Consider the following 14,734-nt stretch of genomic DNA (forward strand, 5'->3'; position numbering starts at 1 on the left):
ACAACCAATTTTTTACACTTTCTATTTACACAAACATACCAGTTAACCAGCGTTTATTGAGATGTCTCTTAACCTTAAAGTCAGAGCTTGGGAACTAGATAAGGGTGAATTTAGGATTTAGTGCCATTTCATGAAATGCATATTTCTTGGTCTTTTAAATAGGGTCGGTTCATTGGTAAAGCACAGGTGGTAAAGCAGAGGGGCTCTTGTTATACAGCATATGTCATCTGACAAAAAAGACAAACCAGGGTAATGATCATCCAGCAATGGATAGCTGGTTTTATCCAGTACTATGTTCCTAAACAGGGTCAGCAGAGACTATATGAACTGGTCAGGTTACCAACTCTGACAAGGGGACATTCAGCTCAAGTCACTTTGCTATTTACTTTAAAAATAAAATGCGCTTGCACTCATATACACTATGCCTTATTTCTACCATACATGCACAGTACACTCACAGAGACCATGTAGCCACATTTATAAAAGTGCAAAAATATCTGTCTTACATTGCAGGAGACAAAGGTGAAATAATTTTTCTCTAAGTGCAAAGGTGGATCAATGAACTCTGCACTCAACAGGACAGCTGACCGTGAGCACACAATATCCTCAAAGCCTTTCCATTTGTTTTGCAATTTTCGAGTAGGATAACGCTTTAGCTCCACGAGCTGATGAGTTTGGTTTCAAAGAGACATGATGGGTACGTCCCAAAGCCTGACCTGTTGACCTGACCTGTTCTGCTCATTGCCCTCTGTCATACTGGTTACCATAGTTGCTGCAGAAGCACTAAACTACTGTAAACTGAATAATTACATTAAGCTTGCACTACAATAACTTATTGGTAAAATGGGTGTTTAAGTTTCTCATTGCCAAATTGTATGAATTAGTGTAACTTATAGTTCAAGTTTATCATTAGATTTTAGCTGAAGGGGCACAGTGACCTTATTAAGTGGACCCACGAGGCCTGTCCATAACGCCAATGCCCTTCATAGACAATATAAAAGAATCACATGTCTACTGTGATGTCATCCATTGGTTAGTGGAGTCCCATTATGAAGACTTAAGCAGTTTGCTGATTTCAAAAAAGGCGCAATGAGGCCCGGGTTGATCTGACTGTGAACTGAGGGACACCGCACATTCATTGGGTAATGACTTGTGACTGACAAGTCATTAGCCAATGATTTTTCTCTGTATAATCCGTCTTCTTCCATCAATCCATTTTCTTAACTACTTATCCAATTCAGAGAAGCTCAAGACTATCCAAGCGGTCACTGGGAAAAAGGCAGGACACTCTGCACTGGCCACCTGTTTATTGGAGGGCACACAGAGACCAACGACCACTGGAAACCCCAATGTGCCTAACATTCATGTTTTTAGACTGTAGGAGGAAGCAAGAATACTTAGAGAGAACTCAAGCAAGCTCAAAGAGAACATGCAAACTCCACACAGAGGCACCAGTCAACCAGCAGGTTCGAACCCTCTTGCTGTGAGGTGCCAGTGCCAATTACAGTAGCACCATATCAACCTAAGCCTTCTTTCTGACTCTTATAATGACCATAATTTACAAAATTAACTTCATTTCTTACAGCACCTGGTATTCACAGACAGTCTTCCACCAAAGCTCTAGCTAGGCCCAGCCTTGCTTAGTTTCGAAGACCAAATGAGGCTGGTTGGACTGGATGGATGTTACTTAATATAATGAAAAACTAGCAGCTGTACCAATAATGTGATCAAAGTATATCCAATATATCAATATATCTAATCTTTTTGCAGTGAGAGCAGTCACCCCCTGCTGGTCATTAAAAAGAATGCCTTTAAGGCACTTCCATGCTAACTTCAATTTGCAGACACAAAAGCTATGGCCATCCTCCAACTAGCAATAAGCATGGACTCAGAGTGCTGAACCAAAATAACAGCAAACAGGAAGCAAAAGTTGTACACCTTTCGCCTTTATTTATGCAAATGAATGTGGTTTCAAGCATAAGCTGGTGTTTTTTATGTAGCACTTTTACAAATTACATAAAGGAATTGCTATATACACCCAAGCTATTTCCACATTTTTTCATATATAGTCTTATTGTTTACCTTGCATTTTTAGTAAATATTCCAGGCTTTCTACCATACCTTTCTACCAATGATGGCAATAAATTTGACTGACAGATATAATTAAGTCCAAATCCTCTATCGGCATTTGAGTCACGGTGAGATTGTTGTTGATTGTGGTACTGGGAAAAGGTAGTAAATATGCACAAAAATGGAATCAATCCCATGAGAGCTTCTTCTTACCTGAGCATGAATGACCAAAATGACATATCATAAGTTCACACTGAAGCTAACCTGCCAAATGTATTTACATTGTTACCTAGTAGATGAAAGCTGGCTAGGCCTTTGTGTACAGGCTGACTGAAACATTTAGGCTGATGCTTCTGTCATCCTACATCCAATGTACAAAAAAGCTTTTGCCAGCGACAAGTCAATCATCCTCAATGTTCCTTGGGTAAACAAGCAGAGATAAAAGAGCTGCCACGTGCTAACCAGCCAACATGCCAGGACACTCGCTGACAATAACACTGAAGAAAAAACAGATTAATAAAGAGAGAAGGGGAGTAAAATAAAGATAAACACAAACAGAAAGGAGAGCAGTTGGAGGCGGTTGGAGGGAAAGGGGGTTAAGAATGGTGCCTGGCTGTGTCTCTTTGGTGAAATAAGAGTGTATAATATGGGCCCTTCATAGGATTGATCCAGAACATCCCCCCTTCACTGGGCTTTTCTTCCTGCTCAAATTGAGGGATTACCCCAGGAGGAAGTGCTTTGATTACGCACAATAGGCATCTATCCTCTGTTGATTTGTGGGATTGAGGAGGCAAATCCCCGACAAAAAGCTGATACAGAGAGCAAGGGCCACTGGATGATGCCTAGCTAAGGGGGGGTAGGAGGATAGGATAGTTCCATAGAGAAACAGCCAGGGATGGCCTCTTCACCAAAAAGTTGGCAAATAGTTAAAAAGGACAAATCAAGGTTGGGGTCAGAGGTCATGGGTGAGAGAGCGGGGAATGGGTGTCTTATGAAGTTGGTCACAAATGAAGAGTGGTAAGAGAAGCAGAGTTTATATTCTTTAACACACTTATCTAACTCTGTGGCTTCTTGAGATTATGTTCTTTAACTATATATAGTTGAGTTTCAGTTAGTTTTCATAAAAAACTTTAATTTTTATTTAATTAATAAATAAACATTAGCATGTTTTTGCCTTTTTTTTATTGCCTGCTTTTAACTTGTGTTTTCTTCACTTATTTTTACAATGGTCAGAATTATATAGAAGCACCTTGAAAACTTATTGGCAAAAACTTTCAGATGAAACTTGTGTTTTATTTCTTTATCTTTCTTATTGCAAAAAAAAAAAAAAAAAAGGTTAGTACACACAACTCTCCTTTAACTAACACTTTTACAAACTTAAATTGGTGTATGCACAGGCACTGACATTGACACAGTAGGCATAATCAAACACTACTGTCTTGTGTTTTCAACCAAAAGTGGTGGTTAGTTAAATGAGAGGATAAGAGAACTCTTTGGCAAAACAGTTACCTAAAGTCCTCATTGAAAGTCTCTAATCTGCACTCTTTCACCCGCCTCTCTCTGGTTACTGTTGCAAGAGTCCCTGGGCCTGTCAGGCAAGCTCTGTTATCCCAAATGAATCCCAAGCTTCTCTAAACATTGCTGTTATCCAGTTTCCGTGGGGACCTGGAGCTACAAGGCACAGACAAACAAGGGCTGGGTGGGAGTGTTGGATGGGGGATTTTTGTCGGATTTACACATATACGATTTCAGGGTTTTAAACTCCCCAAGGTCAGAGTCCAAGAAAAAAGGGCCATCAGTGTCAGCTCGAACAGCCGGTGTGATGCCCAAAGGTGTAGTAGAGGCAGCACGGGGAACTTAATGAAGAAGCACTGAGTACTGAGAAAGTGGGCGTGTTATACCTGTTAGAGGCTACAAGTGCAGCTCCAGCTACGGTGAGCTGAAAGGGGCAAAACTTCAAAGGAGGGGGGCAGGGGAGTTCTCATTTAAATTCTTCAGTCCAGTCCCTGGGATTTGGTTTAATGAGCTGAGAAGCAGGAGTAGACAGCTGACTCCTGACTATGTGTGTGCGCGCGCCTGTGTGTCTGTGTGTTTTTGCGTGCTCATGTGTTAGGAGTTTTCCCACCACTAAGCCTCTATGTGCACGTATGCAAGTTCTGTTTGCCAGAGTACTGTGGCAATGCTCTGACACACAAACACACACTTTCTCTTTTCTCTGAAGCCTCTCCAGCACTGGAGACTCTGTACACACACACACACACACTCGTGCTCAAACTGTAAAGGCGCAGAGGTTTGCCAAACTGAAGCAAACTGGGTTTCTACTTAGAAGCAATACTCACTCTCACTCTGTCACTGTTGCCACCGAAACTGGTCAAAGCTGGCTGTTTTAGTGGCTCTAGGACTGCTGGCAGTGAGTTTTGGCAGCCTTGCAACGCTGGATTTCTTTACTCCTACTCATTCCTGCTTCTGTGCATGTCTACATTTTTATTCACTAAAACTAGTGGCACCCAAAATATGGAAACGCAGGGCCTCACACATACTCTGGCTAATAGACATTTTGATTGTAATGCCAGCCAGTCCTGTTTATTTACTTTTACCTTGTGCCAATTTGACAAAGAATCAGCTGCCGTCATCCAGCACCTTTTCTTTCATTTGTTGCTCTTTTTTTTCCTACAGACATCATCAGCCTAAAGGAAATTATGTTGTAGGCCCTTTGTTCTCTGGCACAAAAAGCAGACTTGGAAAAATAAGTAAGACACAGGAGCAAAGCCCATACAGGGTTCTCATATGACATCATCCGCGCATTGTTCAAGACTGGTCCACAATATTGGATGTGATGCAACCACTGGTGGCAAGGAAAAAACATATATTTCCTGACTGGCTGAAAAGAGGTTCCTGGAGGTTTCTGGCAGTCTCTAGGTGAAATTGGTTACAAAGAGGGTGCTGCACCAACATCCTCCTTACGGTTGCCTTGGTCACTATAGCTAATTGCTGTAATCTCTTGTAGTTTGCATGGAAGACAGGAGACAGAGTAAAAGTTGTGCCTCAGTGCTGCAGCAACCACATTTCAAAAGGCTCAACCTTTACTTTAAAGGCAAAATTCTCCATTTCCTGCTTGTGTTGCACTTGTTGCCCCTAGTTGCTAAGTGGTTAATAAAACTCAGTGTCTTCCATGCAAACTACTGTGCAAATTACCAATTGGCAACCATGCCAATCTGTTAGTGGCCAAAGCAATTAAAAGAAGGTTTTCACTAACCGGTTGGGAATACATATTTCTCCCTTGTGACTTCCAGTGAAGACTGATAGGTCTCTAGGCCTTTGTTAGTGGGACTTTAACACTAAATTAAAGAAAAACAACGATTCACCAACTGGTCAGGGAATGGTCACATTTTCCGCTCACAACTGGTGGTTGCCAGATGGTCTTGAAGCAGTCTGTATGCCTTTGCGAGTGGTCTGGTCACTTCACAGCTACACTGTGACACATCCAAAATGACAGACAACTTAAAATCACATGGGATACTTCTCTGTGTATATGTGAGTTATCTGTGTAGGACAGTGACACTGGTACGTATATATATACTGTACAAATACAGATAATGTTCAAAACTCAATTTGATAGGTTTTACATTAAAGTAGCAAATATAAATTAAGAAATTTCTATGCTAAAAAATGTCCAGTCATATTAGCAGATATTTGTCTCAAACCTGTGAAATGTTCAGGTTTGTAAGAGAGTGTGATGAAGAGACGTAGCTGTGGCAGACAGAGCCGAATTTGACACTAGTGTTAATCTCTAACCCTGCAAGGAAAGCAGGCATACAGAGGGATCCCATTACATCTTTCATTTGGCCCCAGCGGGGCCCATCTCGAACAGAGGGATTATTAGGTGCTCTTGCAGTCACTTAGCTATAAGCTGCCCCCGACCAAAACCCACAATCAACCTCTGACATCATCAAGTAGACACAAGGCAAAGGAATTTTTGTGCAAGTGTATGTGTCAACAAGAAAGCAACATCACACATGTTTACAAGAGGCAAGCTATTTCGTGTCAAATTCTTTGCCTTGGTGTAGCAAATAGATTGCGGATCATTATTCGTTAATGAACAGCAATTGAGCGAAATTAAACTTATCATGAGCAGATGTGGTGGCTGGAACTGGGATGGTGGCACATTGCCCAGAGATGGGTGGAGGTGTGGCAGTGAAGTGTAAAAGAAAAAAGAAACAGAGGAAATAAAACAAGTGAATGAGTTCAACGAGAATGAGGATGTGGACTCATCTGAATGGAAGAGACTGCAAAAGAGAACGAGGGGAAGGGAGAAGAAGAAAGAAAAGAGAGTTAGCTGTTGGCAGTTAACAGCTGCTCGAGCCTCAATGCCCAACGTTTCAGACTGAACTAGAGGCTTGTACTGTATGACAGCGTGTTAGAGTGCCACCATATGCACCGTCGCCCGTGTTCTGTCGTGTGCAAGCTAGATCATGAAGATAAAGCGACAGCTCTATTGAGCAGCTCTGTTGTGCACCTGTCTAGCAGTACTTTTTTTTCCTGGCATCATTCTCCTGGATTCCTCTGTGATTACCCAGCAACATGCATCTCTGCAGTGACATCAGCCTGCAATTTACATCCAAATTAGAATCAGATGAATAAGAAATGGCTCTTTTCTTGTCTTCTGGCCGTCCCTCCCTCATGTGCTTCCTCTCTTCTCTCTTCATTCTCTCTCTTTTATTTTCCTGGGCGAATTGAGGGCAGGTTAGCACAAATGTGACATGACTTCCCCTGAAAGCGAGCTGGATGTCTCTATCAAAGTGTTCTCTAAAGTGGCCAGGAGCCTGGGTTTGGAAGAACTTCTGGGAAAAAAATGAGACTTATCTGATTCTAATCAGAGTTCCTATGGGGCCAGTAAACTCGAGTACAATAACTACACTGATTAAACACTTGAAAACTGGAAAATAAACTGACATAAACTGAGTCATACTCAAAAGAAAATAATCACTGGAGCTAAAGTTCAGGCTGTCCTTGAGGTTTCATTTTCTTTTTTAAGGTGGTTTATTTTTTTGACCACATTTCAGCAAGTCATGCTCAGCTGCAATGATCCTGACGGCCTCTTCTGGAAAAATATTCACAAAGGGTTGAAAATAAGTTTACCATTTAACTTTTGTCAAGTATTGCTGACTGAATTAAAAAATACTGGCATTTACTGTACATTTCCTGCGCTTTGTGTAACAGTAAATGTTAATCAGCAGTTGTTGTCCTGCTGTTGTTTTTACAGAGTAACATGAATCCAGGGGGGAGAAAAACTGAGCTTGATCTATCAAAAGATATTTTATGTAAAATCCCACTACTTATGATAATCAGCTTGTGGACTTTCAGTGGTGCAAGCACACAACCACAGCCCACATTTTTAGTATATAAATACAACTTCCTGAGGGGTTAGTTTTGCTGCTATTTATTGTTGTTGTTTCCCTCTTTTTTTTTTTTTTTACCATTTACTGAAGGTTGAACACCATTCACTCTAATTTAAGATGTTTTCTGGACAACATCTGAAGGATATATTGGGCTTTTTAGCAAATAAATGTTGCCATGTGTTCACAAAATAGTTAGTAAATATTTCCATGTGCTCTTTGATTCATTCAAGGTTTTCTTTTTCACTAAAATCATAAAGTTGTTAAGAGCAAAAAGTAAAGGTGTATAGATTAAAAGGAAAATCAGTGAGACTGAAATCACAACTCTGATTGTTTAACATATTTAACATATTGATTAGAGTAGCTGTAACTGAAATTGTTCAATTTTCCGAAAATATGCTGAACCTTTGAATTTTTACACTGCAGCAATGCTTGCATTACTTAAATTTATTATTTATGCTTAACGTGAGTGACACCTAACACTAAAACAGAACCTAAATTAATAACATTTTCATAACCCTTCTTGATTTTTCTGTGAGTAAAATAAAAAAGAAATAAGTCCAAACGCAGCCTGAACTTTTGCACAACGTAGATGCCAAAACCCAGCTGACTGTGGCAAAGACATGGTGCATGACAAAGACTGCACTATTTATGCCATGTGTCACAGTCAGGGTGTAGCTGTTATCTTATTCAGCAGACTCTTACACCATTAACCTCAGTTTAAAGTTTGAAATACAATTTTAAGTTAGTGTTTCTTCATGTTGCAATCAAAACACTTGGAAGAAGACAAAAGTTAGGTTTCTGTGATGAAACCAGTTTCCCTCTCTCTCTCTTTTCTTTTTTTGGGGGGATTTATATAATCCACTTGATCTATAATCAGATCTGGATCAAACAGAAACACAATAATATGAACCACAACTTTAAATCAGACCACCCTTGGTGAGTAGAAAGGGTGTTGTAAAACAACAGCAGACTAAAGGTTTAAGCCTCACTACATCAAGTAGATGCCACGGTTCCTTTTTTGATGCAGCTCCCTCATCTTTGCTCAGACTCCACATCAACATGTTTGCTCTCCTGGCACTAGCAGAGTCTGTGGGGACGCACACTGTGAGCATATATGGCTGGTGGGCTAAGAGATCACAGAGATAAACATATGTTCATTGGCAGTCTGGAACCCTGGAGGAAGGAGACTGGCAACCTTTTAACCCCTGCACACTTTTTCTCTCTAAACACGTACGAACACAATAAAACATAAGGATGTGCACAAAGTAAACTCACAGGTGCAAAAGCAGGGAAAGACTGCAATGCACGAAATACTTGCTTGCTTATGCACAGGTGCACATGTATGCACACTTTCATGCAAACACGGGGATAGAGAGTGAAAAAAAAGAAAGAGAGAGAGAGAGAGAGAGAGAGAGAGAGAGAGAGAGAGAGATCCCCGTCCAGCAAGCAATATTTTGTATTATTCATGAGGGAGAAAATATTCAAATAATCATGAGCTTCTGCTTCTGTGCCAAACACAGTTTCTGTGGTTCATACTGCACCACGAGAGCAAGCGAGACAGAGCGAGAGTGAGAAGCTCTAACTGAGTCTATCCTCCACTGCCTTTCCCTCCAGCTCGTCCAGATAAAGTTTTCTTAAAAAGTGAAGTTACAGTTGTGAGAAGGACATGTGTCTGATGGAAACAATCTAGAGTGGAATAATACTGGATAGAATGATTTGATTTGATGATTTAAACCACAAAAATAAACTACGGGACATCACTTCAGTAAAGCAGAGCGTGTCCAAGCACCAAGGTGTCACTCAACCTCCTTCGCCACCAAAGCGACTAAAACAAACCGGCTCAGTGGACCTCATCTTTGTTCCCACCGTGTTAGCTGTCCATCACTTTGATTGGCAGACAAGTGTCAGGGTGAGGGAATGTCGCGGGAAGCTGGGAAGAGCGCAAAATCCATTGCAGCAATCTCAATATTTCATCTCGACCCCTGAAGAAGGGCTCCACGGTTTCATAGTTTAAATTCTAATCGTGTTAGGCCACAGGGGCATGTCATTTAGAAACCCAGCCTCCAGCTCGCCATCCCTTTACTTTCCTCCCTGGCCCAAACAAATTATTAGACGATTCCATTATTTCTCCATTATGCATATGTGTTTGCGTGTGGCTGGCTGTTACAGACTGGGAAGAAAGTGCATGGATAAATAGGCTTGGTTAAGCTCATCATGGGGCAATACGTCTGGTCCTGGACACAGCTGAGGTCCTCAGGGGTCTTCAAATTGGTCATCATTAGGGCCATAATGCCACTGTTTTGCTTCTACTAATGCCTCAATGCAGCTAATCAGTGTGCAAAAAGGATACTTCTATGTCTGCTTTTCTGTCTCTCATTGCTTTTAGTCTGATCCACTTGTGATATGTGAGAACATCACATAATTAACAAATTACCCTCTAACCTCTGCACTGTGTAGGAAATAAATAAACAAAAAGAAAGATTACATCTGTCTTTTTGTTTTCTTTGTTTGCCTTTCCTGAACCAGGAAAAATAAATTAGATTTTTATACCATGCAGTAAACATGTCTTCTCAGTTGCTGTATTCAAGGCCAGGAACGAGCTTTCAAACCAAAATTATTAAGGAAACGTGCAAAAGGAGTACTCAAGGATAGGATAACATGAACATGTCACAAATCCTATTTTTGATGACTTACAGTAGTTTGAAGTGTTGTATAATGCAGTCTGGAACGATCCATCACTGATGGGGTGTGACCCTGCGTGCAAAAGACATCTATCCCGGTCAAACACTGTAGATGCAGTGAGGTGAAGTGCAATTTTACGATACTAAACAACCCCGAGACCTTAAAACTGACTTTGTAGCTCCGTTCGCTGGTTTCACATGGCAAAATGTAGAAAAATGCAGAATTTTCTCATTTTCACAGTGACTTTAACATATTAATATGGCCAAAGTCATGCAGGATTCATGTTTTTTTTGTCCAATTACCTGTGGACATATTAAATGAAATTATAGTAGCCCCTCTTGATAATAACTATTCTGCCTTAAATTTACTTCAGTCTTTATCTACCTATGATTCAACTGACACAAACTCTCACAGGCAGTAGGGACAAACACTCACCAACACACAAAAGCACACACAGCAGTAAAGCCACCCTCCATGGACATCATCAGCATAGCATAAAACACGCTGTACATAAGGTTTTTCCATTCATTATAAATGAGAGCAGAGGGAGTTTTACAGATCATGAAAGATATAAAGAGAATTGTATTGCATGAGGCGATAATCCATATTTCTGCCTTGGACAGTGTGTTAGGGTTATTTTTGGCAATGTCAGCTGGCTGTTTTTAATGGGTTGCATATTTACAATGTCATGGTTTTATATTTTACAGCCTCAAACGGATTTCCTGCAGTCTCTCGGCAATAATCATGGTCAGTTCATAACTCACCAGGGATTATTGATGCACTTTTACATCAGCATAACAGATCCCATTTGGTGCAGCAGATGCTATTAGCCAGTGCACCTTACAGGATCAGGGGGAAATGCATTCTCAGTGTGGGTGGCAGCAGACCAAAACCACTAAAGCGGGAAGTCTTGATGTTACCATTTTACCACTGTCAGGAACAGAGATGAAAGATTTTGGGCCCTACATGTTCAGTAAAAATTGTAGTTACAATAAATTATTGCTACAGCACAGTTTTCTTAATGTATATGCTAGAAATCCATATATTTTTAGAAATATGGATGAAATAATAATAATAATGAAAAAGTGATTCCTGAAACTAATTGACAAAATTACTAATGAAAACTAAATTAGGTAGCATGTCAATTATGTGTGCAGAAAAACAATTTTATTTCAAACTGACTGAAATAATTTGGCTCATATACAATAGGCCTCCACGGGCCTTTTAAGGCCTCTTTTGCTTTGCTTTAAATATTAATATTGCATATTTAGATTTACCAATTCACATTACTGGTGTTTACAAATAAAAATTACTTAAACTTGACAACTGATTCTTCTAAAATATTACTTTAAAATTGTGTTATTAGGTTATTGCTTAGGTTTTTTGTTTGTTTGCTTTTTAGTTACCATAATAAATCACTTGAGTTTTAGTTCGGCAACAAAAGCTTAGGTTACCAAACATAGAACTGATTTTAATGAAATACATTCAGCAGGGTGAACAAATTTTACTTGCTCTAAGGGGGTTGTTTGATTGTTGAGGTATTCTCTCCATTATTTTAGGGTTTTGACCTTACAATATATATTCTGGCCCCACTTTGACACTGTATACTATACCTATAGAGACTTAGTTGTTGTTTAAGATGTGTCTGACTGGCTGAAATTGGGCTAGTAAGGCTATATGTTGGCTTTAGGAAGCATAGAACCTGAGACACCAGCTCAAAGAGACACAGGAAAAAAACTACTCCACCCCCATTCTCTGCAGCCTGCTGGAGCAGGGGGGCTAGGAGGAGGAGTTGGCCGTCCGATTGGGGTCTGGAATGTGGGGCCTCCTTGCTGCTACCAAGTTGGGGCAGTCTGCTTCTCTCCACCCCAGGGAAAAGGGTAACACTACCTGGGTCTGGGTGCAGTTTCCCCCTCCAGGGGCAAGGGTACCTAGACCTGGGGTATAGAGTACGCTTGGGTATTGTGATTGTGTGTACAGTGTCTCTCTATGTCTGTCTCCACGTTGGGTGAGTGTTGAGTAATTGCATATGAGAGCATGAGGATGGGAATGGATGTTTGTATCTGTGTGTGCCTGTATGTCTGTGTCCATATGTCAGGTTGGGTATCAGATGCCACCTCTCTGGGGACATCTCAGGCCCTCCAAGGTATGGAGGCCTATCTCCCCCACCACTCCCCCTACCAGTGGCAGACGCCTTCAGACATCGGTGCGTTGGCGGTTCTTTGTGTCCGGGGATGGGCGTCCAGGTACACACCGGCTCACTCCTTGGTGGCTGCTTGTCGGGGCCTGGAGTCTGGGGCTCACTCGGGCCACTTCGGGGGTGGGGTGCCCTCGGCCTCTCGGCCTGGGGCTCGGTCACTCTGGCACAGCTGGCTGCCAGCGGAGCTCACGGCTCACTGGCTTCTGCTCCGCAGCTGCTGAGTGACCCCTCATCTGGGACTCTCCTCAGCTCTTTCTGGGATAGTGGCGCAGCTGCCCCTCTGTTGGTCTTCCTTGGACTCTTGTGTTCTGGGGGCCTCTGGATGTCTGGAGTTTTGATCTCCTGCATACCTGCTTCATGCCCTGGAGGACAGGGCTGTGGCCCCCCACACCCTCTAGCAGATCATTGCATGAAGGAACCTTTTAATACAAGCGCGCTCATGCTCACAGGTGTACACACGTGTGCTCACACACACAAACTACACCCTTTTTGGCTCCTACCTCAAAGCACACTGTGCGCTGTCGATCTTACGTGCTGCACAATAATGTTTAATATTTAGTATTTACTGTTATATTCCCATATATCATCGTGATGTTGTTTATTATGTTGCTCTTTTTTTTTTCTTCTGCTTGTTTTCTCTTTTTCTTTCTCAACAGGTGATCCAGGTGATTGATATATGTATTTTTTGTCTGCTTATTTTGTTGGTTTTTGTTTTTTGCCCTTTATCCTCGTCCCTCTTCCCTGCTGTTTTTCTTTCCCCTCTTTCTTTCTCCCCTTTCTTTTCCCCAGTCAAATCTGTCCCGTATTTAGCAAGTGAAAATAAAATAAAATAAACAATAAAAGGTGAATCAAATAGACCATTACGGCAAGGCTGGGATGGTCCATTGGGTAAAGTAAATCCGTTAGGCATCTTTCTTTGCCTTTAGACAATAATTCTGATGGCAAAAGAGCCAAACGGGACAGGCAAAAAAAAAAAAAAAAAAGGAAAAAAACTCCTAAACGTTACAATTTTGCAGAAAACTTCTTAAGTAAATATTTTTTTTTTAAATAGAATAGTTAGATTTTAAACTATGTTCTGCTAATCGTGCAATACTGCCGCTTTGATCACAAAAAAAGCAATTTTTTAAAAATAGAGGGAACCAAAAACGCTTAGAAATGTAGACATAACAGAACCTGTATCACATGATCAAGACAAGACTGAGATGCATTAAGTTTGAACACATTTGGTCCAAGCAACAACAGCACCACCATTCATGTCCCTCACCTTCCAGTGTGCTCTGTCCACACTACTTACAATGTGAAGACTCCCGTCAGTAAATCAAGTCAGAGGGGATCATTTAGCCCTAATGGCTCCTCTACAACTGGACCCCCTGTCTATCCAACAACAGTGCACCCTGAGCACTGCAGCCCAATGTGGTAAAATGTCACCTCTGAAAATTAGCCATCAAGCGGGGGCAATTTTCCCCCTAGCTAAATTGCTAAATAAGTAGCGGGGCTGTAATAGGTAGCAATCTGGGGCTAATCTGATGAGATCATTTGGAAAAAGCTGGACTGGGGGTTGAGAGTATCAGAGGAGAGCTTTGTATGTGTATGTGTGTGCGCCTGTGATAGCACACGCAGGCATGCGCGAGTGAAGTTGTCTATGGCAAAAGAAATCAGGATTTGTACGCAACAATGTTAATCAACCTTTTATGTATTTACAGGTCAATAGATGCATACTGTATAGCGTGACACACTAGCCTTAGTAGACCTCTTCGTTCCCACAATGCATGCGGGATGTACACAGTTTACATTAAATATATGTGTTTGTTCTTTGTGCATATGAATGCAGGTGTGACCAAAACGAAGTGCAGCCTAAACTTCTAGGATGACTGAGGAAATGTGTGTACACAGCTGGAGGGTCATGTGACCATTCATGTAGATAGAGTAAAGTGGCATGTGATACTGTGTGTGTGTGTGTGGGGGGGGGGGGGGGGGGCATGGTGACGTGGCAGAGGGTGAATATTATTGTCGGTGGCCTCCAGATGCCAGCTGGCAGGGGCACAAAGAGAACAGACAGGGAGTGGGTTGAACAATTACTGTTATTCATAGCTGAGCCAACAGAGGTCTGTGCCATTAAAAAGCACATAGGATTCAGTACAAATACAGAATATAGCCATATGCATTAAGCTAAAAACACACAATCAAGCAATCCAAGAAAAAAAGAAAGATCAAACTTGCGTAAACAATCATTACACAGGCTATAAAAATAAATTCATAGCTGTGTGTTTTACACAATTTCTGCATCATTATGATTGTCAGATAACGCTGAACTGAGAAAACTTTGGCTCTGAAGTCTTTCTTAAATGAAATTGGACCATGGTTTTTCCTTTGTTTCAATAGT

Source organism: Neolamprologus multifasciatus, chromosome 13, assembly GCF_963576455.1.
Source record: "Neolamprologus multifasciatus chromosome 13, fNeoMul1.2, whole genome shotgun sequence".
NCBI lineage: Eukaryota > Metazoa > Chordata > Actinopteri > Cichliformes > Cichlidae > Neolamprologus > Neolamprologus multifasciatus.